Consider the following 24,967-nt stretch of genomic DNA (forward strand, 5'->3'; position numbering starts at 1 on the left):
ACTAATAATCCAAGAGCTAAGATAATAGCCTTGTGGCAACTTTTGGTATTCAAAGATCATTATGCTTAATCTATACTCACCAAGAAATCTGTTTCCATGTAACGCTCTCTCCTATATAATCTTTATGCTTATCGTACCTAGTGGGATTTCAATGCATGCTATAAAACCTCTAAAAGAGTTAAATACTGACAAAATTGTTCATAAAGTGTTATGCCAAAATGCCTTTAAAAATCTGTATATGTATCCCTCGTTTTTAAAAAATAAAGTTGTAAGAGAGAAAAATAATGATACAAAATATTCTGATATTTTAAAATGATTAGATTTAATTTGATAACTAAATTAAATTAGACTCCAGTTAACAAAAATTCTATTTTTTTATAAAATCTGTACAATAAATAATCAATGTGTGCTATAGAATACAGCTAAAATAACAGCTAAATATGTAACAGATATTTTCTTGTATGTAAATGCAGAGGTTTATAGATACTGAAATCCACACATTACAAATCGAGTGTATTTTGTCTCTTCAAATGGTCATGCAAAGTAGTTAGATTTAATGAACTTTTGAAGTTGGACTTTTAGCACTATTGCCCCCATGGAACTAAGAACTATTATAATTAATTTGCTAAAATGAAAAAACCATCCCACTTTGACCTTTTAAATAGAAAATTAAGACAACTAATTTTTCTATTAAAAACATGATTAGTATAGATAAGTTACGAGTACAGTGATATTTTATGACATTTTTAAAATTTTCATTTAAACAATCAGCACTTTACATCCAAGCTGAGAACACACTGGGAACTATGCAGACGTAGGAACAGGAACCCACCATCCCTAGTTATCTCGTTCATCAAAACATTCATCATCGTTCTAGATGTTCAACTATGATGGATACCATGGCTCTTGAGACTTCTCTAATATTACATCTCCATTCTGAGAATTGAGTAATTGCTATTCAACATAAAAGCCAACTATGCATTTCCCCATCGCTTCCCTGGATTCTGTTGGTTTCAACAGTCACAAGGATATTATCCCTCTTTGGATGGGAATGTAATCATAGTCTTTTGACAATGCCGCGGACAAAACCAAACCAAGTAAATTCCTATTTCTGGAGAAACACCAACTTTAGGTTTCTCAAATTGTACAATAGTAAAATAGCATTACTGATCTAGTCTATCTCAAGGACTTATATGAAGTTTAAAAGTTTATGAATGTATCAATGATTTTTGGTCTCCCAAACAAATATCATAGTCAACTTATAATTATCAAATCATAATTGATCTCAATGTTTTGGAGGCTTCAATCCATGATCTCTCATGCTTTATGAGCTGTAAGGTAATAGATAGAGCAAACTCAACACATTGTAACAATGGATAGTAAATGAGAATAGATACGAGGCTAGGGTTCTATACCCCTAGTTCTATGACTTAGTGACATAATAGGTTTCTGTTAGGCTCCACCTTTTTAAAGACACCTTCATCTTTGAAAGAGTAACTTTCTGCAGAGCGATTCTCAAACTCATGAGCTTTGGGGGCCTATAAGTTCCAACAACAGTGATAATAAGTAATAACAACTTAAAAACAACAATGTGGAATTTTGATAAATGTTAGAAGTTTAATTGTCTATTGTATTTAAATTTTAATTGTGGTCAATCATTTGACATTTCCTTGGAGATCTTCTTCAATAGTTCTTTTCTCATACACTGTTGATATTTTTTATGAAAATCATTTCTTACTCATCCACTGATATGAATACAATTAATTGTATCCAGAATTAAACACAAATATTCAAGCATCAATTTCTATCAATCAGAATCTACCCAATAAACAATGAGAACTCAAATAATTACAAAGAAATAATTTAATTATATTTTAATTAACTATAATGTGAAATATCAAATAAGCCTTAATTATGGTGCACTTTCTTAAGGGTATATCAAATCATCTTGAATACAAACCCGAGGGCTTCAAATTTCAGTGAAAAAGATTCAGATAATTAATATTTTGTCATTATTCAATATTTGTAATATATAACAAATTTGCTAAGGTAAAATATGTATTGGAAATAAATGTATAAAATTAAATAATATTGCCATATGAAATGAAAAATATATTCTTCTATGAAGACTTAAAGCAAGGAGAAAAATAAACATAACTTTTATAATAAAGTTGAAAAGATAATCAACAAAAGGAAACCATGTAATAATGGTAATGAAATAAACAAAACAATAAAAATGATACAAATAATCAATCTATAAAATGAATTATTATAATATGTTATTATAATATTCCTGGTTCCTAATATTCAAAAAATGGTTCAAAGTAGCTATATAATTTAGAATGAAATTGACAGGAAGAATAAGAACATTTATGAAGAATTCAACATAGTAAAGAAATAACAATTATTTATTTCCATCCAGTCTGAAACTAAAAAGGATACAATCCACAGAACTCAAGAAGAATAGCAAGCAGATATACCCAAAAAGAGTAGACGGCAAGAAATAATCAAAATTTGGGCAGAAATAGACCAAATAGAAACAAAAAAAACCATTGAAAAAATCAACAAAACAAAGAGTTGGTTCTTTGAGAAAATCAACAAGATTGATAAACCCCTAGCCAGACTAACTAAAGGGCAAAGAGAGAGTATCCAAATTTTAAAGGTACTATTTTTTAAAGTAAAGTTTAGCGTTAGTGCCCAACCTTGATGATTTCACTCATATATCTTCACTAGTACTGCCTGTTTTATTACATTTTGTTGTTGGCATTTCGGGACATATGATGGAAGCAATTTTAGTGATTATTACTCCCGAATTCCCCATTTCTTATGCATATACTGATTGGACCATTTATTAAAATTATAGTCTATGTCAATCTGCAGAAAGAGACTAGAATACACAATAGCCACAGGATGCAGAATATCTGTTCTTAGTCTCCCTTGGACACTAGCCCAGTCCATCAACTCTTAAAACGTTGGATGGATATAAAATTATAAAGTTACTTAGTAAAGCATTTCCATGATAGTATACATCAGTTGACAGAATACCTTAACATTGTAAACATATTCTTACTCTACCCATAAAGTTCATCATAAATACAACTGATGTCGTAGAGTCTGTTGAAGTATCCTCATCACTTTCTAATTAAAATCAGTACCACTAAAATATAAGAACTTAATGTTATTTATTATAGCTATTATTATAATAATTCTAATTTTATTAGATAGATCTAATTTTATAAAATACCATTTGAGCTAGATACATTTAATTCCAACTATAATAGTATCATTACTAAGGAACTGAATAAAATAATACTTAGGAAAAAAGTACAAAATGCACTTGATGATGATAAACTCCTCGATATGATACAATACAAAGCTGCAAATATACTTTGTTCTATAGAACAATGCGAGACAAAAATGTATGAAGAACAATGGGTTTAATACAAATTTTGTTCATCTGCTCTGACAAATTGTAGACTTGGTGACAGGAAAGTAAGCATGCCAGTTAGTTTACACTCATTGGTCAGTGCTCTAATCACTCAGAAACAATACATATAAAAAGACAAAATAATTATGCTCTTCATCCAGACACAAGTTCATTTGCTAACATTCTGTGTAAGGACAAATGGTGAGGTAGCCCCTCAGACTTACTTACTGACGTTCAAAATTCTTTATTATGCATTGTTCTCAAATGTATGAAAATTATGCAAAGGAGATATTTCACCCAAGGTCAGAGTGCCCATTACCTGAATTTAATTTAGAGAGAGGAGTTCATGATGTGAACCAGGAGTAGAATCTTCAGAAAGAGACTTTTTCACTTAAAGAAAATAGATAAGGATACTGCAAAATGAACACTGGGAAACACAGTACCTTTGAGAAGATCAGTATTAGCCTTAAACTCACAATGAGTAGCAGCTATGTATTATACATATGAAATCCATTGTAAACAGTGAATGTGACAGCAAGAAAACACTAAGCTACATGGATGTTCCCTTACTGATAATCACTGTGACTGTAGCTGCCTAGATTCTATTAAGAATTTAGGCTGCCTGTTTGTGACTCCTTGCCCTTGGAATTAAAGAAAAAGTGAGCTTTTAAATATCAAGAAACAAAAGATTGTGGTAATTTTTAATGTAGTCATAAAAGTACATAAAAAAGTCTCTAAAAATAATTGAAAACCACAAGTGGTGAACTGCCTAACTCATTACTACAAACACGTACAACAGGAAAGGAACCTGCCAGCTTGCAGCAATAAAGCAAGATGAGGTATACGATTAGCACACAGAGATGCACTATCAGAGGTTTCAATGAGAAGTCTATTACTATCATCATCATCATCACCATTATTATTATTATTATTATTATTATTAATCAGCTACATGAAGTGTTCTCAGATAAATTCTTAAAATTGTTATCCAGTATAAAAAAAGGATAATGAAAATCAGACACTGTAGTTGAGTCTCATAAAGTTAGGAAACTGCATAAGGTATGCGCAGATCATCCACTGGAGTATGCTGGGCTCCTAATAGACATGCCATTAAGGAAAATTAACTCTTAGTCACTCAGATGTGACCAATATTCCATATCATTCAACAAATACATTCTTCCATATGTAGAATAGGAAATAAGATTTTTGAGTGACTTGCAACAACAGGAATAGTTTGTAAAAAAAAGCATTTAACCAATGGTCACATCTACATATTAAATTTGTTATATTTTCATTTGAATTAAAGTATTTCTAAAACTGAAAAAGAAATGCTCAACATTCCTTGTCATCAGGGAAATGCAAATCAAAACAATACTGGGCTTTCACCTCACACCAGTTAGAATAGTTAAGATCAAAAACTCAGTTGAAAACAGATGCTAATGAGGATGTGGAGAAAGAGGAACACTCCTCCATTATTGGTGGGATTCCAAACAGGGACAACCACTCTGTAAATCAGTATGGCAGTTCCTCAGAAAACTGAGCATAACACTACCTGAGGACCCAGCTACACCACTCCTGGGCATATTCCCCAAAGATGCTCCAAAATATAAGAAGGACATATGCTTCTCCATGTCCTTAACAGCCTTATTTACAATGGCCAGAAACTAGAAAGAATCAAGATGTACTTCAACAGAAGAATAGACACAGAAATTTTGGTATATCTGGATAATGGGGAAACAATCAGCTATTAGAAATAATGACTTCATGAAATTTCTTGGCAAATGGATGGAACTAGAAACTATCATCCTGAGTGAGTTAACCAAGTCACAAAACAAAGCACATAGTATGCACTCACTGATAAGTGGATACTAAACCTTAAAAGCTATGAATACCCAAGAATCAATTCATGAACCTTATGAAGCTCAAAAAGAAGGGAGGCCAGAATGTAGATGCCTTATTCCTTCTTAGAAGGGAGAACAAAACACTCATGGCTGGAAGTACAAGGTCAAATAGAGGAGCAGGGATTGAAGGAAAGATTTTTCAGAGACTGGCTTACTTGGGGATCCACCCCATATGCAACCACCAAACCCAAGCACTATTTCTGATGCCACGAAGTGCTTACTGGCACAAACCAGATATGGATGTCTCATTGGAAGCTCTGCTAGAGTCATAGAGACACAGTTGAGCATGCTTGCAGCTAACCATCGAACTGAACATGGCAACCCCGATGAAAGAGCTTTAGAAAGGATTTAAGGAGCAAATAGGATTTGCAGCCTCATGGGAAGAACAGCATTATCAACTAACCAAAACCTCCATAACTCCCATGGGCTAAAACACCAATCATTGAGCACACATGGTGAGACCTCTAGATCCAGTTGCATATGTAGCAGAGGAGAGCACTTACTGGCAACAATTGGAGAAGAGGCCTTGGTTCAAGCAAAGGCTCCTTTTACCAGTGTAGGCATATACAAAGGCACTATAATGGAGAGGGTGATTGGGAGAGGGAGAACCTTCATGGAAGCAAGTGACTGGATGTGGGGGGAGTTGGGAGCTGGGAAGTAAGGGGATAACATTTGAAATGTGAATGCAGAGAATATCCAGTAAAACAATTTTTAAAAAGCTGAAAAACTTTATCTTGGGCATGTTTCTTCTTAAATGTTGAAACAGCTAGTTCTTAGTACTTTTTTTTTTTTTTCTGATCAGCTACTTTTCTTCTTGGCCTACACATTTCCTAATGCTAGAGAGTGAGTGTTGGGATTTGATTTTAATGCTTTATCTTAATTCCACTCCCAAAAGCTGCTTCTAGACCTGAAGGCTGGTCCCCAGCTGGTTTCAATTGATAATAAGGAATTGTCATACAGCCAATTGGTAGGCATAAAGACAGATATAGGCAAGGGACACACACACACACACACACACACACACACACACACACACACACAGAGAGAGAGAGAGAAACAGAGACAGACATGGAGACAGAGACTGAGAGACATAGAGAGAGACAGACACAGAGACTGGCACAGAGATACAGACACAAAAACACAGAGAGACAGAGAGAGAGAGAGAGAGAGAGAGAGAGAGAGAGAGAGAGAGAGAGAGAGAGAGAGAGAGAGAGAGAAGGAGAGAGAGAGAGAGTGATAGACAGACAAGACAAAGACAGAAACAGAAAAAGAGAATCACCATGAGACCAGATTTGAAGACCTACCTCCTCGTAAGAATCTCAGAAACTGGCCCTTGAGGTTACTCCCCTGATTCTGTAAGGGATAGCAAAGATGGAAAATAGATTAAAAATTGTTAACTAAGAAATGCCAGAGTGAGGGTGTGTGTTAGCTATAGGCACATGTGTCTTTCTTTAATTCATATCTAGAATTGTTGGGCAGGTGTAATGTGGTTGATCCATCCACCAGGAGTTAAAGCAGATGAACTTATTGCTACAAGTCAGTCATCTGAAATCACAACAGAGAACTCCAGGAGATACCAAGTATGAGGTTCCAGTCACTTTTTAGGCTTAGTTTCACAAAAGTGTCATCATATGAAGTTGCAAAACTATTGATGAAAGTCTCCATCCAGTGCCTGAGTCTGAAACATAACTTTTCAGGAGGTAGAATGATAAAGGGAATAACAAGAAATTTCTAGTCATTCTTAATATTACAAGAAAAAATAATTTTAGAAAACAGATAAAATGTTTAAGTATAAGTTCATTCTGAATAATTACAAATGAACAGCAATTCTTGAACATCAAATATAGTTGGTTGTTTTCTTCTCTCAGTTAACCTAAGATCAAGATATAATTTTGGGTTATTATAGCAGCCCGAGAATCAGGTAATAATGTGCTAACAAACTACTTCTGCTTAAGAAGCTTACACAGCATACTGGCTAACCACTATAAAGACTAAAACTATAAGATCAATATTGTAGTTAGAATCAGAGTCTGGATTTCTGTCTGTCTTATTGTCTGCCTGTCTGTCTCCGTCTCTGTCTCTCTGTCTCTCTGTATCTCTGTCTCTCTCTGTCTCTCTGTCTCTCTGTCTCTCTGTCTCTCTGTCTCTCTCTCTCTCTCTCTCTCTCTCTCTCTCTCTCTCTCTGTGTGTGTGTGTGTGTGTGTGTGTCCTAATTTTAGGATTATCCTCAATATTCTATATAACATCAAAACTCTCTGAGACTTGCAACTTACACACCATGGTGCATTTAAAGTTCATGAAAAGGCACAGCTGAACTGTCTACAGCCCCCCAAAGGTCTTTCTTTTAGTGCTTGAGTTTGGATCTGGGATGTTCCCCAATGAAAAAAGTTTAAAATGATGATCTTTATTATAGTTAGTTCACCAAGAACTTGGTTTTGAAGGGACTAACAGGAATCCATACATTTTTTTTTCTTCCTAATTTTGTTATACTATGTAATCTGATCTTTTTATCAGAGGCCTAAAACAATGAAATAATGTGATTTAGGACTGAAAACATCAAAACTGTGAGCCTAAGTTAATTATATCACATATTTTTCCATAGTGATGGAGATGGAATAGTATGCATAGTGTTAAAGACCTTTTACATTTTGACAGATTAGAAACTCAGCTAAGACAAAACTTTGGAAAGTAAATTGCATTGGCTCATATAACTCAATCTTAACAGACCAAGAGTCCCCTCCGTTCTAGATCAGTTAATGCTGCTCCATTGAAAGCAGTCTGTGCATTCTGATTTATCAGCCTGTTTGTTCACGTGATACTTGTTTCATTTATAGAGTATCACTTATTTCTTGATAGCAATGTACAGTGTTATCTTAGAGGTAAGACACTCTTAGTTAAAATGGAGGAGTTTATTAAACACATATCAATCAAAACGAAAAGAGTGTAGGAAAAATAGCAAATAAGCAATATCATAATACATTTGTAACACCTATGAAAATATCCAAATAAGATCTACTGAGAGAGACTCCAAGAGTAAGCAGCAGTTAATAAGCAGCAAAGAAAGCATCAACACCCAAACAATTACATTTGTCACATCTATTGACAAAAATTAGGCAAGCCCCTGGTTGAGGCATTTTTTTTTGTGCCATTTCCTATGATGGCATCTATTATATAATTAGATTAAAAAGAACTATGTATGTCTAGTACTTCCAATATGCATGCCAAGTGAGTGGAACTATTTGACAGTGCAGCTTTGTTGGAATAGGTGTTGCCTTGTTGGACGAAATGTGTCACTATGGGCTAGGGCTTTAAGACCTTAGTCCTAGCTGCCTGGAATTTTAGCTGTAAATGTGAAACAACATTAAAAAGCAACATGCAACACTACTGCCAATTATTTGCTTGCCCCAGCAGCGGCTGTCTTGCTGCAGACTCTGCTCAGTCACAATTCCCAGTAACCTGGTAAAAATCAAAATTGTAGAGGCTTGTAATTTATCAGTCAGATTTATATCAGTAAATTCTTACCCCACAAAACATCCACACAATAAATTCACAGTCACTTGATATTGAAATAACTGCCCATCTAGATAAGATAAATTGTAAGAATACATCTTTTATAACATGTGGCTATTTAAAGTCACCAAGATCCTGGTTGCCCTTCACTTCTTTCATCTTAGTTCTCCCTTCTCTCCTATCTGTCCTGCCTCTCAAAAACTCTGTGCCCATGGCCCTATTGTTTAGTCACAGCCCTTGCCTTATTTTGTTCCTGTTCTCACCTGTATATCGACATTAATCTACATGGAAGCCACTTTTCTAGCTGCCTTTGTAACAAGAAGTGGAACTTACAGTTCCTAACCCCAAATTTGCCAGGATGCTACCATGCTTCCTACCATGATAATAATAGAAAGACCCTCACAGTTTGTAAGCCAGTCTCAATCAATCTTGTCCTCTATAAGAGATCCTGGTCATACTATTGCTTCATAACGATGAAGATCCTAACTACAACACTCGACGGAAAAAATGGTTTTCCTTCTAACTATTCTCAAGAACACAATATACATAATACACTTAAATGCGTTCTGATCTCCTTACTCTTGACAGGCAATCAGCTTATCCTAGCACTAGGCCTCTTAGAAAACACCAGCGTTTGAGATAAGTAGGTCAATAATTGTCTCAGATTTTGCTCTCAACAAGTTCAAGCACCTTGAATATTTTCTAATATATTTTATATTACATTATTACTAAATATATTTCTGTTTGAGTAGAAAGATGAATGGAAGACATAGAATGGTATATGTCTATTTTAAGTAAGGACCTTACATGCTTCTCTTCTTACTTTTTAAATATAACCTATTTACTTTCTGTGTCTGTGTGCATGTGTGTGTGTGTGTGTGTGTGTGTGTGTGTGTGTGTGTGTGTGTGTATGTGTGTGCGCACACGATAGACATCCATCTGCCACAAATAGTCATCAGTAGGTCACTGGAAGTTGGTTCTCTCCTCCAAACATATGGGACTCAAAGGTCAAATTCATATCATCAAACCTGTTGACAGTTGCCTTTACCTGATATTTGTTTCTTGCTGGCCTTTACCCCTTCAATTGTAAGCATGTACAGTCTTGACAGATGTTTTTGATCAACCATGTGCATATGTATGGTTCATTCACACTAATAGAAATCTGTGATTGGAAGCTGATGCCCTGAATCACCCTACATAGTTCATTCGTGAGGAAGAAAATGTTACTTACAAAGCAAAAGAATGATCAACACATTATTTTCCTTTTCCTATCCTCCTCTTTCTCCTCCTCTGTTTGCTTCTTCTTCACATAGCATAACAAAATACCCCGGCTAGCTCCTATTATTTTAAACATTTACTCATGTTTAATACATCTGGTTGCCTAAGGTGTAAACTATCTTTCTCACTACAATTTATCATAAAATTAAGTAAGAAATATTTCTGCCATCAAGTTCTCATTAACTCCTTGCTGTATGAGCCACATGAGCAAGTCTACATATATATCCTTGAAGTTCACAAAATAATGATGCTTTTATTTCAGCTAATTGCTATGCAATTACATAAACTTGGTTTCCATCTTCTAGTAAACTGATGGAATATATGTAGTTATATCATCAATAATATATTGAAAATATATGATTTATTACTATTTTATAGACTAACTTTATAGAATCTACATTTAACAAGGCATTGTATTAGTAAGGTTCTCTAGAGTCACAGAACTTATGGGTAGTCTCTTTATAGGTAAAAAATTTGTTGGTGACTTACAGTATGTAGTCCAACTCCCCATAAATGGTTGATAGTAGCTGTGAGTGGAAGATTACGATGTACCAAATGCTTAGCCTCACAAGGAAAACAGGCTAAGAGAGCACACCTTCCTTCTTCCAATGTTTTTATGTAGGTCTCCAACAGAAGGTGTGTCCCAGAATAATGATATAACTACATATATTCCATAATACCTGGATCTGGGACTTGCTTTGTCCCAGATGACCTTGAGCTCAGATATCTCCTTGCCTTAGTGTCCTAGTCTTTATGCCTCATGATCAGGATCAAACATGAGCCTCAGAATTCTGAATTGTGGTTCATTCCAGATATATTTCTGTTGAAAACCAGGAATAGTCATTATAAAAGTATAGTGAAATGTTTATTAATATACAGGGACAACAGGTCCATACTAGATTGAGGTGTGTGATTACATCTAAGTTAGCTGATTATCAGTCATTTTGATTGAGTTATGCACTAGAGCACAGATGTAGTTTTCCTACATACTGATAACACTCTTAGGTATGCTGAAAATTCAAAGAAAATTAACATAAACATTGTTAGTGCATCCAAAATCCCTGGCTGTGCAGACTCTATTTTGCCACCTCCGTGGGAAATATAATGCAAGTAATAATGCAGCTTTATCCAACAGATCTTTTCTAGATTAGATGGTCCTGATAGTAGTATCATGGTTTGCTCATAAAGAATAAAACCAGAATAATAATCAGCATGGAAACATGTAGCTGTCTGCACTTCATTCAGAGATACTAGAGAAGCTAATGCTCCTGTTGCCAATGGAGGGTCTGACAGAACTGTTAAGAACAACTGATCAGAACACTGTAGCGTGTCTGTTTTAAGTAAGGGAGCTCCCACTGTGATGGGTAAAATAAATTAGTTATGATGTGTAACTAATTTGTCAAAGCAAAACAGCTTCAAAATGAAGCAATCTGACAGTTGACTATCTAATGAACTATTTTCTTTCTTTTTCCCATTCTTCTTTCCTTTTCAATTTAATTTTATTTTTAAAAATTAAACAGTGTCTCGGATAGTCTAAGCTAGCCTCAGACTTATTGTAAGTCCAAGACTGGTCTTGATTGCCTAACCATTTCAACATTACACATACAATGCTGATATTTCAGGTAAATATAACCATGCCTAAATTTGAAAAGTTCAGCACATAGGCAGATAGGTATAATTACTCTATTGAATATCATTTCTATCTTAAAACAATAAAATTTGTATATTGTTTATGAACACTTATTTTTTTTCAATTCTGCTTTACTATTCAATTAAATAGATACAACTCTACAACTGAATAAAATGAGCTATAGATTTAAAAATTTTGATTCCATAACCTTTGTGATCATATTTGAGTACTGAATAAATGAATGAATCATTATTGTGAGCAACTACTTAGACATATTTTTGGCTTTTGTTTTGTTTTTCTCACTCTTTGTGAGTCTCTATTTTACACCTTATATTTGTAACAACTTGTATTTTGGCTAAAAATCTGTTTATTTCTAGAATACATTTTATAGTGACTCAAAGTTATAAGCACCTTGTTAGTGATGGAATAAAGACATAGCTTGTCTATAGTATATAGAAAAATATAAATGTTGATTTTAGAAGTATTGGTATTAAGTTTTCTTTGATGGTCTGGTAGAATTCTTCACTTAAACCTCCTAATTCTAGGAATCTTTTAGTTGGGAGACTTTTAATGACTGCTTCTATTTTCCTAGGGGCTATGGGACTGTTTAGATGGATTATCTGATCCTGATTTAATATTGGTACTTTGTATCTATACAGAAATTCATGCATTTCATCTAGATTTTCCTGTTTTGTTAAGTAGAAGCATTTGAGGTAGGCTCTCACAATTTTTAAATTTCTTCAATTTCTCTTGTTATGTCTCCATTTATATTTCTGATTTTGTTAATTTGTGTACTGTCTCTGTACTCTTTGGTTATTCTGGCTAAGGATTTATTTATCTAGTTGATTTTCTCAAAGAACCAGCTCCTGGTTTTGTTGATTCTTTGTATAGTTCTTTTCCTTTCAACTTGGCTGATTTCAGCTCGGAGTTTGATTATTTCCTGCCATCTACTCCTCTTGGGTGCATCTGTTTCTTTTTATTCTAAAGCTTTCAGGTGTGCTGTCAAGCTGTTAGTGCCATATCTGGGAAGGTGGTCCTGAATTCTACAAAAAAAGCTTAATAAATCAATAAGGAGTCCTCTACATGGCTTCTGCATCAGCTCTTGTTCCTAGGTTTCTGCTCTCTCTGTATTCCTACCCTCAATCCTCTCTGGGGTAGAATTTGATATAGAAATTCAAGTTGAAATATATTCATTTGTAGACAAGTTATTTATAGTGATAGTGTTTTTTTTTCACAAGAAAAAACCCAGACTAAATGTGTGAGTGTATGTGTGTGTGTGTGTTGGTGTGTATGTGTGTGTGTGTGTGTGTGTGTGTGTGTGTGTTGTATAAACAATGTGGAAAACTGGCAAGAATTTAGAGAGAATCAGGATTTGATTTTAAGAGAAACAGGCATTTTCTCTAACACATTAAGCCTATCAACAAAGTAGGGCAGCATGCAGCATCACCACATTAATACAGGGAAAGGCTTTATAAGCATATAAGGTCAATGTGGTATAGCTATGTGCTACTTAAACCATAAAGAAACTACACAAGGAGACAAACCACACAAATATAGCAATCTAAAAGTTAACATTCTCAATGTGGTCCAATATACCAATAGCATTCTTGAGTATTTTGTATGCATTCATTAATATACTACTCACAAAAATGTCAGGTATCTTTTGTTGCAGTTCAGAAACTGCCTCAGGGCCCCTCCTTCATATGCCTTCTACTGTGCAATTATCACTAGTCACATGCACAGTCACAGTATGAAATGGCACCAGAAGAATTTCACCTTCGCATTCATCACAATTTTGGGACTGTAAAAGTGAATAGTTTATAAAAATATATCTTACATAATTTTTTATATTGCCATGGCCCATTTCTTTATTCACCATTTGTTGCCTATGATATTGAAGTGTAATTTCATCAGAAAGAATTTTTTTATATTTAGAGACTAATTCCTCACTTCAAATAATCGTCAGTTTCTTCTTACTGAATATATCAATCTCGGAGATAGAACTCAATGAGTAAAGGTATTTAATGTCAGTCCAGCTAACCAGAGTTATATTCCCAGACCCCACGTTGTTAAAAAGAGAAGTGACTCTTTCCAAATTGTTTTCTGACCACCATAGGTATGCCTGGCCAAAGTGCTTTGCCGCAGTCCTGAACCCTCACACATGCGCACAGAGAACCCTCTCAATTGCAATAACAGCGATTATGTGGCCCATGGGACTAATAAATTTGCCTCAGATTTCTGCAACTCATGTAAGATGCAACAGGTGACATCGTACAAGTACCTTTGTGCTGCGGTATGATGGATATGATGTCTTTGGTGGTTTTGCCTTGGATTTTAACTAAAAGACATCAACTTTTGTTGCTGTTGTTGAAATCCATACTTTGGATTACTATCATCTCAGGTATTTAAATTTTATTTCTGCAATGTACTTTTAAAATAGCCTCACTACAGCTAACCAGGACATGTTCTATACACATTATTTCATATTCTTAAGCCCCTGGTGGCCTGAGAAATGGAGTTTCAGGTATTGTAAGGTCTGTTTGCTAGCATCTGTGAGGACTAATGAGGAATGGTGTAAGCCTTCATCAAATTATACTTACTTGAAGGTCATGATGCATCTGAATTGTTGGGTCCATCTTAAAACCATCAGACAAACTTCCCCCCCTTCTACATATAAGTAAAAACTGCAGAATAACTATTTACGTGACATAGTTGTCTTTTATAAATAGATAAAGTGTTTGACACCAATCTCATTTTGAATTATTTTAGGCATTAAACTCAGATTCCCCAAATTATTAAAATAAAAAATAACAAAAAATGAAAACCAACCAATCAAACAAAAACCAAATCCCTAAATCAACTACCATTCCACTGAAAATTGAATTTTCTGTTTAATGAATCTGCTTGATGTCTGGATAAAAATACTAAACAATAGGGTTAATGTTCATTATATCTCAGATACATTTCTGTATTTGGAGTTATTTGCGTGCTATGGTTGACCATAATTAAAAGAAGTTAACACATAACTTTTACTTAAAACGTGAGAAAAATATTTTAAGCAAATTTTAGAAACTGAAGAGGTTTTTAAAAACTGTCTTTTAAAGGTGTTCTAATTTTAGCAATGGAATGAGGACCATAAGATGTTTCTGAGAACCCAAGTGACAATCTCTGTATTCCAAGCAAACATGTAACTCCAGCACCAAGGAGAGATAGAGGAAGAATGTACATAGTGTTTCTTGGGTATGAACTAGTCTAAAAGTCAAAAGCTTCATCTTCTAATAGAAACCCTGTCTCAGAAAGAAGGAAGAAGCCACCATTAATATAGATACACATGCGGATAAATGCAGGAAAACAACGAACATAAGCAACAGTGTCCATTGCTACTGTATGCTTAGTGGAAATACAAATAATGTAATTCTTTTCATATTTGAGAGAAAGTACTATTATAATACACACACAAACATGCACACACACACACAAACTACATATGTGTGGAAAAATTAAAATTTATTATAATTTTATACTAAGTTAAAAAAATCAATCATAGGACAGTTGTTACACTATAGAAAAAAAAATGTTTGAAACTCTCAATATATACTTCCCTTGAAAGTAACAGAGAAAAATAAATGTCATATTTAGTGTCAATTTTTAATCCAAAATGGAGGAATTTCTCAATTTTGGACCCACAGCATCTATTTATCCAGTGTTCTGAGTTCAAAGTAAAGAATGATTCACAAAATTAACCTCTATAATTGATTTATTTTCTAACCATGTAGAATTAAGTGAAAATACAGTAGCACACATAGAATAACAGTTCCTCTGTTTTCTATAAAATTAACCTCTAAATTTCTGCCCTTGGGGCAAAGTAACAGGATAACCCTTGGTATATGCAGCACACTGGTTACCTTAGCTTATGACACACTGGATACAATATTACAAAAGTTCCCTCAAAGTACTGTTTTCCTGAAAAAATGTTGATTTAGTTTCTTTCTCTGAACCCATATGATGAAAAAAATATCTACAGTGTAATGTGATTTTATGAGCATAACCATAAAAACATATACATTCATCATTACATAGATAAATTGCATTAGGTAATCTAAAGTATGTAAAATCTGGGGAAGGACTCATTTCACTTTCAGAGTTTCCTCATTTTACATGTCAAAATTCAGAACATTTACACTCTTAATATATCTAATAAATTTGGTCATAGGAGTAAAGAGAAGGAAGTATTTTATTTTAGTTAATTGCACAGGGTGTTTTGCCTTCCATAATTATTAATCTTTTGCAGCCACAATCTTACTCTTTCTGAAGTCTTAGAGTCGACGCGTTGTCTCTTTGCTTTAGGCTTTATCAGGGTCCTTGTACATTAAACCCTATGTACTCTTGTATGAATATTTCAACATACTCTGTGTAAGTAAATATGGATATATACCAATGCGGAGAAGCCTTGGGAATCCCCTTAGCAGTTTTGTTTTCTTTCTTTCTTTCTTTCTTTCTTTCTTTCTTTCTTTCTTTCTTTCTTTCTTTCTTTCTTTCTTTCTTTCTTCCTTCCTTCCTTCCTTCCTTCCATTCTTTCTTTCTTCCTTTCTTCTTTCTTTCTTCCTGTTTTTATTGTACTGGGATCAAACCTGGATCTTTTTTTATTGAGTATTTTATTTATTTACATTTCATATGTTATCCCCCTTTCTTGTTTCCCTTCCTAGTCCTGCCCTCCCTCCCTTCTCCCCTCTCTCCACCTTCTCCCTTCCACTCCCCTTTCCTCCTCCCCTCCCCCTCCCTCTCCCCTGCTTCTATGAGGGTGCTCCTCCACGCACACACCCACTTGACCCTCTCCACCCTACACTGGGGCATTGAGCCTCCATAGGATCAAGTATCTCCTCTCCCATTGATGCCAGACAAAGCCATCCTCTGCTACATATGCAGCTGCTTTCCATGTGGACTCTGGTTGGTGGTTCAGTCCCTGGGAGCTTTGGGAATTCTTGTTGGTTGATGTTGTTTTTCTTCTTATGGGGTTGCAAAACCCTTTAGCTTCTTCAGTCCTTCCCCTAACTCCTCCTTTGAGGTGTCCAGACTCAGCCTGTATTCAGAATCTGACCAATAGAAATGTGGATGCTCTCTCACCCTCATCATTTTTCCATGTTCTTAATGATGCTTCAATGATGTGAAATATGTTTGGGGAGATCTCTTGTAAAGACATAGTGAGGAAATCCCTACCTGAGTATGTCCCAGGGAAATGGGAGTGAAGGGTTAAAGAAGAGGGAGGAAGAAATGGAAATAAAAAAGCAAGTCAGAATGGCCTAATCATAAATCCAAAACAGCTAAAAATTAGCAGGCAAAGAGAAGAAAAACAGGATTGAAAGTAGCCTTTTACCTTTGGCAGCAACTCTCTGAAATTCTGCCTATGCACTGAGAGAAATGATTGAGCATAGGCCTCTCTGGAAAGGAGGGTGGGGACAGAAAGAATGGATTATTACACTTGGGAAAGAGATATAATTGTCTAATGCACATAAGCCCTATCGAATTATAAATAAGTGAGTTGATTTAATAGAGATCCAATGTTCAAATCTTAAAGAATGGCAGATTAAAGCAGCCATTGCTTGTTATTTTGTGGCCCAGGATCCCAGTCAGAAGGTACAACAATGGTTCCCACGTACAGTCTCTGTGTCCCTGATGAGACCATGCACACTTTTAAAGAAAATAGATCTGATGTGGATCAGACCATAATCTTGGATTTTAAATCGCCTTGTAGTTGCTTAATGAGATTTATCTAAAAGCACATCTCACAGAAATATATGAGAAGTCCATTGATAGAAATCTTATTCATGAGCAGTACTCACAGTTCAAATAATAATAAAAAACAGTTGAATTTTACGAAGGTTTAGGTGATTCATGGATGATTGCTCTGGGGTATTCTGAAGCACTTATTAATGATACAAACATGGGATGCCATGTCAGACAATAGCCAGAACAAGGCAGTGAATTATTTTGTGGTTTGACCCCCACTGTCTGTTCCTAGCACTTTAATGAATGATGAAGCTGTGTATTAGTTTCCTATCTGTAGATTCCTTTGAGGAACCTCAGTAGTGCTTAAGCCAAGTAATCCGACAGACACTGTGTCCCTAATTACTTTTCCTGGCCAAAGGGTCTCTTATATTTTTGTGGCAGATTCTCCTCCTGGTCTCAGTTTAGTGATCAAAAAATCTAACTTACATTAAGTAAAAACTGAAATTGAGTTGATACAGAACAATTTAAATGCTAGCATATGGGCTTAATGGAAAATACATAATTTGTAAATGTTCTGTAACTCAATACAGATTTTGTTAATTTTGTCTAATTGAATTAAAAAGAAAAAAAAATGAGAGGAGAGGACTTAGTCTCAGAAGTGCTTGCTATTCAAGAAAGAGGATCAAAATTTAAACCCAAGTACCCATGGATTAGGAAATTCTGGCAATGAGAAAAAAGGAGATGAAAGAAGACATTAACTGTTTTTCCTCAACTCTGAAGGTACAGGCATAAGTACACACACACACACACAAACACACACACAATCATGGGCTTGAAGGAATACATACAAGCATCCCCCCCCAGCACATGCAACACAAACACAATACAATAAAATAATAGTTCTGGGGCTAGTATCCAGTTATCACTCACAGATCTTGTGAAGTTCAAAAAAAAAAAAAAAAAGGCCAAAATGTGGAAGCCTCAGTCCTTCTTAGAAAAATAAACAAACAAACAAAAAAAGAAAAATAAAACAAAGAAAACAAAAAATAAAAACATATAGAAGCCACTCAGAGTTGGATACACCTAGACCCTAAATCATTAATAACTCAAGAGCTAAGAAGATAGCCTTGTGACAATATTTGGTATTTAAAAATCATTATGTTTAATCTATACACACCAAGAAAACTTTGATTATTTCCATGTTATGTTTTGTTTTACATGTACATTATGCTTATTGTAACTAGTAAGATTTCAATGCACACTATCAAACCTTAAAAAAAATCAAGTACTGACAAAAATATATTCATATAGTTTTATGCCAAAATGTTTTTAAAAATCTGTACTTGTATCTCCTTCTCTTTTTAAAATAAAGTTGTAAGAAAAATGAAAAAATAAAATAAAAGTTTAAATATTTTCTGTTTATATAGTTTATCCCTTAAGATCATATTCATGATGAGTTTGTACATGGTTCAAATTTATTTTTACTTTGATTAAAAATGTAATCATTTTAATCAGCTGATATTTTCCTTTCTATATTTTGTCAAAGTCAAATATTATTTGGATATTATAATTTTCAGAGGTATGTGTATTTATTCCTTCATTAAGAAAGTGTTTGGTAAAGGTTAGATACTGATATTAAACCTCATAAATATCATAAATTGGAAATTGTCATAATAAATGTTGTTAAATGCTTGGTTGTTTTATTTTTTAAAATAAATTATTTTAGTCTTTATATTTTATAATTTTAAACTGTTGTTAACAGATATGATGTCAGTGTAATTATCATTCCATCTCTTCACTGTAGCTCCACTCCAGTTCACATTTCAGTGATTTGTTTGTTATTCTGATGATTAGAATTAGACTATTCTGAAATCTACATATGCATGTTATCTGCCTGCACTACAATGACATTTGCCTAAAAGCACAATAGAGGAAATAATAACAATTCAAACATATATATATATATATGTAATATTAAATGGTGTCACAAAGTTATTTATATTATAAATATACATAAGATTTATATTAATATACTCATTATAATATATATTAAACACATAAAATTATGTATTTCTATAAATTTATGTATGTATCTTTATACATTCAAGCAGGTAACAAACTCTAATTACATTTAATTATAAAGCCAGCAGCTTCAGGTGCAGAACAGGCACACAGACTATCTGCCACCAGGAACAGCAGAGACCCAGAGATACAGGCCTGGTGAGAAGGAGTTCCAATTAGCCATGGGGCAGAGAGATCTCTGTTGAGCGCACAGAAAGTGAACCTCAACCCTACTTGATCCAGGGACACAGGGACCTGGCATTGGGCTCTCTGTTCTCAGCCGGCTGATTTGGGTGGAGAAAAGGCGCTCTGACCATCTGTCACCAGCAACATCAGAGATCCAGGGACACAGGCCAGGCACAAGTGAAAGGTGAGGACCAATAACTGACAACAAGATTGCAAGAGGAAAGAGAAAGAACATACCCCAGGGAAATCAAGACAACCTGGCAACACCAGAACCCAAGTCTCCCATCACAACAACCAGCAGAATGCCAAACACTCCAGAAAAAGAAGACTCAGACACGAAATCCTACCTCAAGATGATGATAGAGATCCTTAAACAAGAACGGGAGGAAAAGCATAAATAATTAGAAGCTTTAAAAGAAGAAACAAGAAAAACACTCAAAGAACTCAAAGAACTAGAAGAAAACAGAACCAAAGAGATGAAGGAATGGAAGTAGGAATTTAAAACAGAAATTGACACAATAAAAAAAAAAAAAAAAAAAAAAAAAAACACTAAAAGAGACAACCCTAGAGGTAGAAATCCTAAAAAAAGAAATCAGGAGTCACATGTGCAATCATTTCCAACAGACTACAAGAGATGGAAGAGAGAATATCGGGGGCCAAAAACAACATTGAAAACATAGTTAAAACAGTCAGAGAAGATGCAAAAATAAAAAAGCTCCTAACCCAAAATGTCCAAGAGATCCAGGACACAATGAGAAAACCAAACCTAAGGATAATAGGAATAGAAGAGGGAGAAAAATATCGACTAAGAGGTACAGTAAATATCTTCAACAAAATCCTGGAAGAAAACTTCCCAACCCTTAAGAATGAGATGACCACAAGCATAAAAGAAGCCTACAGAACTGCAAATAGATTGGACCAGAAAAGAAATTCCTCCTGACAAATAATAGTCCAAACACCACGTGCCCAAAGCAAAGAAAGAATACTAAAAGCAGTAAGGGAAAAAGGTCAGGTAACATATAAAGGCAGACCAATGAGAATCACACCCGATTTCTCAATAGAGATTATGAAAGCTAGAAGATCCTGGACAGACATCATGCAGACCCTAAGAGAGCACAAGTGCCAGCCCAAGCTGCTATACCCAGCAAAAAAAAAAAAAAAAAATCTGGAGACAGTTGAAAGCTCTAATACAAAAGAAAGCAGAGACACCCAAAAAGAGAAGACAGCAAGAATTAATCAAACTTACAGCAGAAATAGACCAAAGAGAAACAAAAAGAACAATTTGAAGAATCAACAAAAGCAAGAGCTGTTTCTTTGAGAAAAATAACAAGATTGATAAACTATTAGCCAGACTAAGGTGAGGGCAAAGAAAGAGTATCCAAATTAAATCAGAAAGGAAAGTGGAGAAATAATGACTGAAACTTAGGAAATTCAAAAAATCATTAGATCCTACTACAAAAGCCTATACTCAACAAAGTTGGAAAATTTGGATGAAATGGATGAATTCCAAGACAGATACAAGATACTAAAGTTAAACCAGGACCTAGTAAACCATCCAAATTATCCCATAACACGTAAAGAAATAGAAGCAGTCCTCAAAAGCCTCCCAACCAAAAAAAGCCCATGTCCAGATGGGTTCAGTGCAGAATTTTATCAGACATTTATTGAGGACAACACCAATACTCTCCAAACTATTCCACAAGATAGAATCAGATGGAATATTACCTACCTCATTTTTTGAGGCTACAATAACCCTCTTTCCTAAACCACAGAAAGACCCTACAAAGAAAGAGAACTTAAGACCAATCTCACTTATGAACATTGATGCAAAAATACTCAACAAAATGATTGCAAATTGAATTCAAGAACAGATCAAAAGGCTTATTAAACATAATCAAGAAGGCTTTATCCCTGGAATACAGGGATGATTTTATATATGGAATTCCATCAATGTAACTCACCATATAAACAAACTGAAAGAAAAAATTCACATGGTCTTCTCAGCAGATGCTGAGAAGGAATCTCAAAATTCAACACCCCTTCATGTTAAAAGTCTTGCAAAGAACAAGAATCCAAGTCCCATACCTAAACATAATAAAAGCAAAATACAGCAACCAACAGCCAACTTCAAACTAAATGGTGCAAAACTTAAGGCAGTCCAACTAAAATCAGGAACTCCACAAGGCTGCCCACTCTCTCCCTACCTAGTCAACAAAGTATTGGAAGTCCTGGCCAGTGAAATAAGACAGCAAATGTAAATTAGAGTGATACAAATTGGAAAGGAAAGAGTAAAAACATCACTATTTGAAGATCACATTATAGTGTACTTAAGCAACCTCACAAATTCCACAAGAGAACTCTTACAGCTGATAAACAAGTTCAGCAAAGTGGCTTTATATAAAGTTAACTCAAACAAATCAGTAGCCTTCCTCTACTCTAAGGCCAAAAGTTTGGAGAACGAAATTAGGAAAAAGATACTATTCACAATAGTCACAAAAACTATAGAATACCTTGGTGGGACTCTAACTAAACAAGTGAAAGACCTGTATGACAAGAACTTCAAACCTGTTAAGAAGGAAATCGAGGAAGATCTTAGATAATGGAAAGATCTCCCATGCTCATGGATTGGAAGAATCAAGATTTTAATAATGGCCATCTTATCAAAAGGAATCTAAAGATTCAATGCAATCCCCATGAAAATCCCAACCCAATTCTTCATTTAGTTGGAAAGAGCAATCTGAAATTTCATCTGGATTAACAAAAGTCCTAGAATAGTGAAATCCATCCTCAACAATAAGAAAACAACTGTAGGAATCACTATTCCTGACATCAAGCTATATTACAAGGCAATTGTGCTAAAAACTGCATGGTACTGGTACAAACATAGGCACGTGGATCAATGGAATAGAATTGAAGATCCAGAAATGAGCCCTCACATATATGGTCACCTGATTTTTGACAAAAGAGATGTAAACATTCAATGGAAAAGGACAGCCTATTCAAGAAATGTTGTTGGTCCAACTGGAACTCAGCATGCTGAAGAATGAAAATAGATCCTTACTTATCTCTTTGTACAAAGCTCAAGTGTAAGGTGATCAATAATCTTCACATTAAACCAGCTACACTGAAAGTATTAAATAAGAAAGTAGGGAAAACCTTAGAACACATAGGCACACGAGAAAATTTCCTGAACAAAACACCAATGGTTTGTGATCTAAGGTTTGACAAATTGGACTTAATGAGATTGCAAATTTTCTGTAATGCTAAGGATAGTGTCAAGAGTACAAAACGGCAGCCAACAGATTGGGAAAATGTCTTTACCAACCCCATATCAGATAGAGGCCTAATATCCAAGGTATACAAAAAACTCAAATAGCTAGACACCAGAGAATCAAACAACCCTATTAAAAATGGGGTACAGACTTAATCAAAAAGTTCTCAATGAGGAATATCAAATGGCTGAGAAACATCTAAGGAAGTGCTCAACATCCTTAACCATCATGGAAATCCAAATCAAAACAACCCTGAGATTCTACCTCACACCATTCAGATTGGCCAAGTTCCATAACTCAGATGACAGCAGATGCTGGCGAGGATGTGGAGAAACAACACTTCTCCACTGTTGGTGGGGTTTTAAATTGATACAAGCACTCTAGAAATCAGTCTGGCAATTCCTAAGAAAAAAGATCCAGCTATTCCACTTCTGAGCATATACCTCAGAGACACTCCAATATACAACAAAGAGACATGCACCACAATGCTCATAACAGCTCTATTTATAATAGCCAGAAGCTGGTAATAACCCAGATGTCCTTCAGTAGATGAATGGATAACAAAATTGTGGTACATTTACACAATAGAGTACTACTCAGCTATCAGAAACAATGACTTAATAAAATTCTTAAGAAAATGGATGCATCTATAGAATATCATCCTGAGGGAGATAACCCAGTCACAAAAGAACAGACATAATATGCAGTCGCTGATAATGGGATACTAACCTCAGAAAGCTCTGAACACCCCAGAAATGACTCATAGACTGTGTGAAGTTCAAGGAAAAAGAAAATAAAAAGCCATTATGGTCAATCCTTACACACCAAGAAAACTTTGACCAATTCTGGGTTACATCCTGTTTGACATGTACTTTATGCTCATTGTACCTAGTAAGACCTTAAAGCACACTATCAAACCTTTTGAAAAATAAAAAGTCTATTTCTGACAAAAATGTATTTGTATACTTTAATGCAAAAATGTTCAAAATTTGTTCATTTATCTTTGTTTTTTACAATGAAGTTGTTCCAAAAAATTTTTTAAAATGTTTAATTATAGAATAGAGTTTATTGGGACATAAGAAAGGGAGTTGAGAAGGGAATAGATATAAAAGCAGGAGAGAGAGAGAGAGAGAGAGAGAGAGAGAGAGAGAGAGAGAGAGAGAGAGAGAGAGAGAGAGAGAGAGAGAGAAGTGGAGAGAAGAAAGAGGCCTGCCAGAACCACTTGGAGAAAGCAGGGAGCAGGGAACTGATGTAGAAAAGATCAGAGAAAGAAGAGAGGCATAGAGTGAATGAAAAAGCCAAGGGAAGCCAGACAGCCTCTTTCAAAGCAATCCAGTTCTACCTGACTGTTCACAGGTAACTGTTAGACAGTTCCTAGAAGGAATGCTAAGGTTCCTCTGCTTTGCTTTAATTTTTTAAAAAGGAAAGAGTAGAAAGATAGGATGGTGAAGTAGAAATAGGGTTTGCATGATATTTAGCTTCTTCCTGATTATTTTGGAATGACGTGTCTCTGGAAAACCTATAAAAATTGGCATGAGGATGTTGATACAGTCTTAGAAGTGTTGTTTGTTTCCTTGGTGCCCAGGGTCTGTGGAACCATCTGCTAGTAGACGGCGAATATCCAGTAGAAGCATCTGTGTCTATGAGAGTAGATCAGACCATCTGTGGGATGATTCTTTGGAGCTGTTTTGTATGTAAATTTTGAGTAAACACCTGGATTTGGAAAGATGTTGAAACACACACACACACACACTTGTGTGTGTGTGTGTGTGTGTGTGTGTGTGTGTGTGTGTGTGTGTGTGTATGTATGTATATATACATATGAAGTATAAAATAAAGTAGGTTTTGAAGAAAAATGTTTCTTAGGTATTTATTTGAAACCCTTAGGTCTTGGTGGTTTGGGTAAAGGGAGTCCCAATTCCAGGGAACAGGAGAGGAAACCCACCATCTGTAATTGATTGTCAGGTTGCTTATC

This window comes from Micromys minutus, assembly GCF_963924665.1.
Source record: "Micromys minutus genome assembly, chromosome: 5".
Lineage (NCBI taxonomy): Eukaryota > Metazoa > Chordata > Mammalia > Rodentia > Muridae > Micromys > Micromys minutus.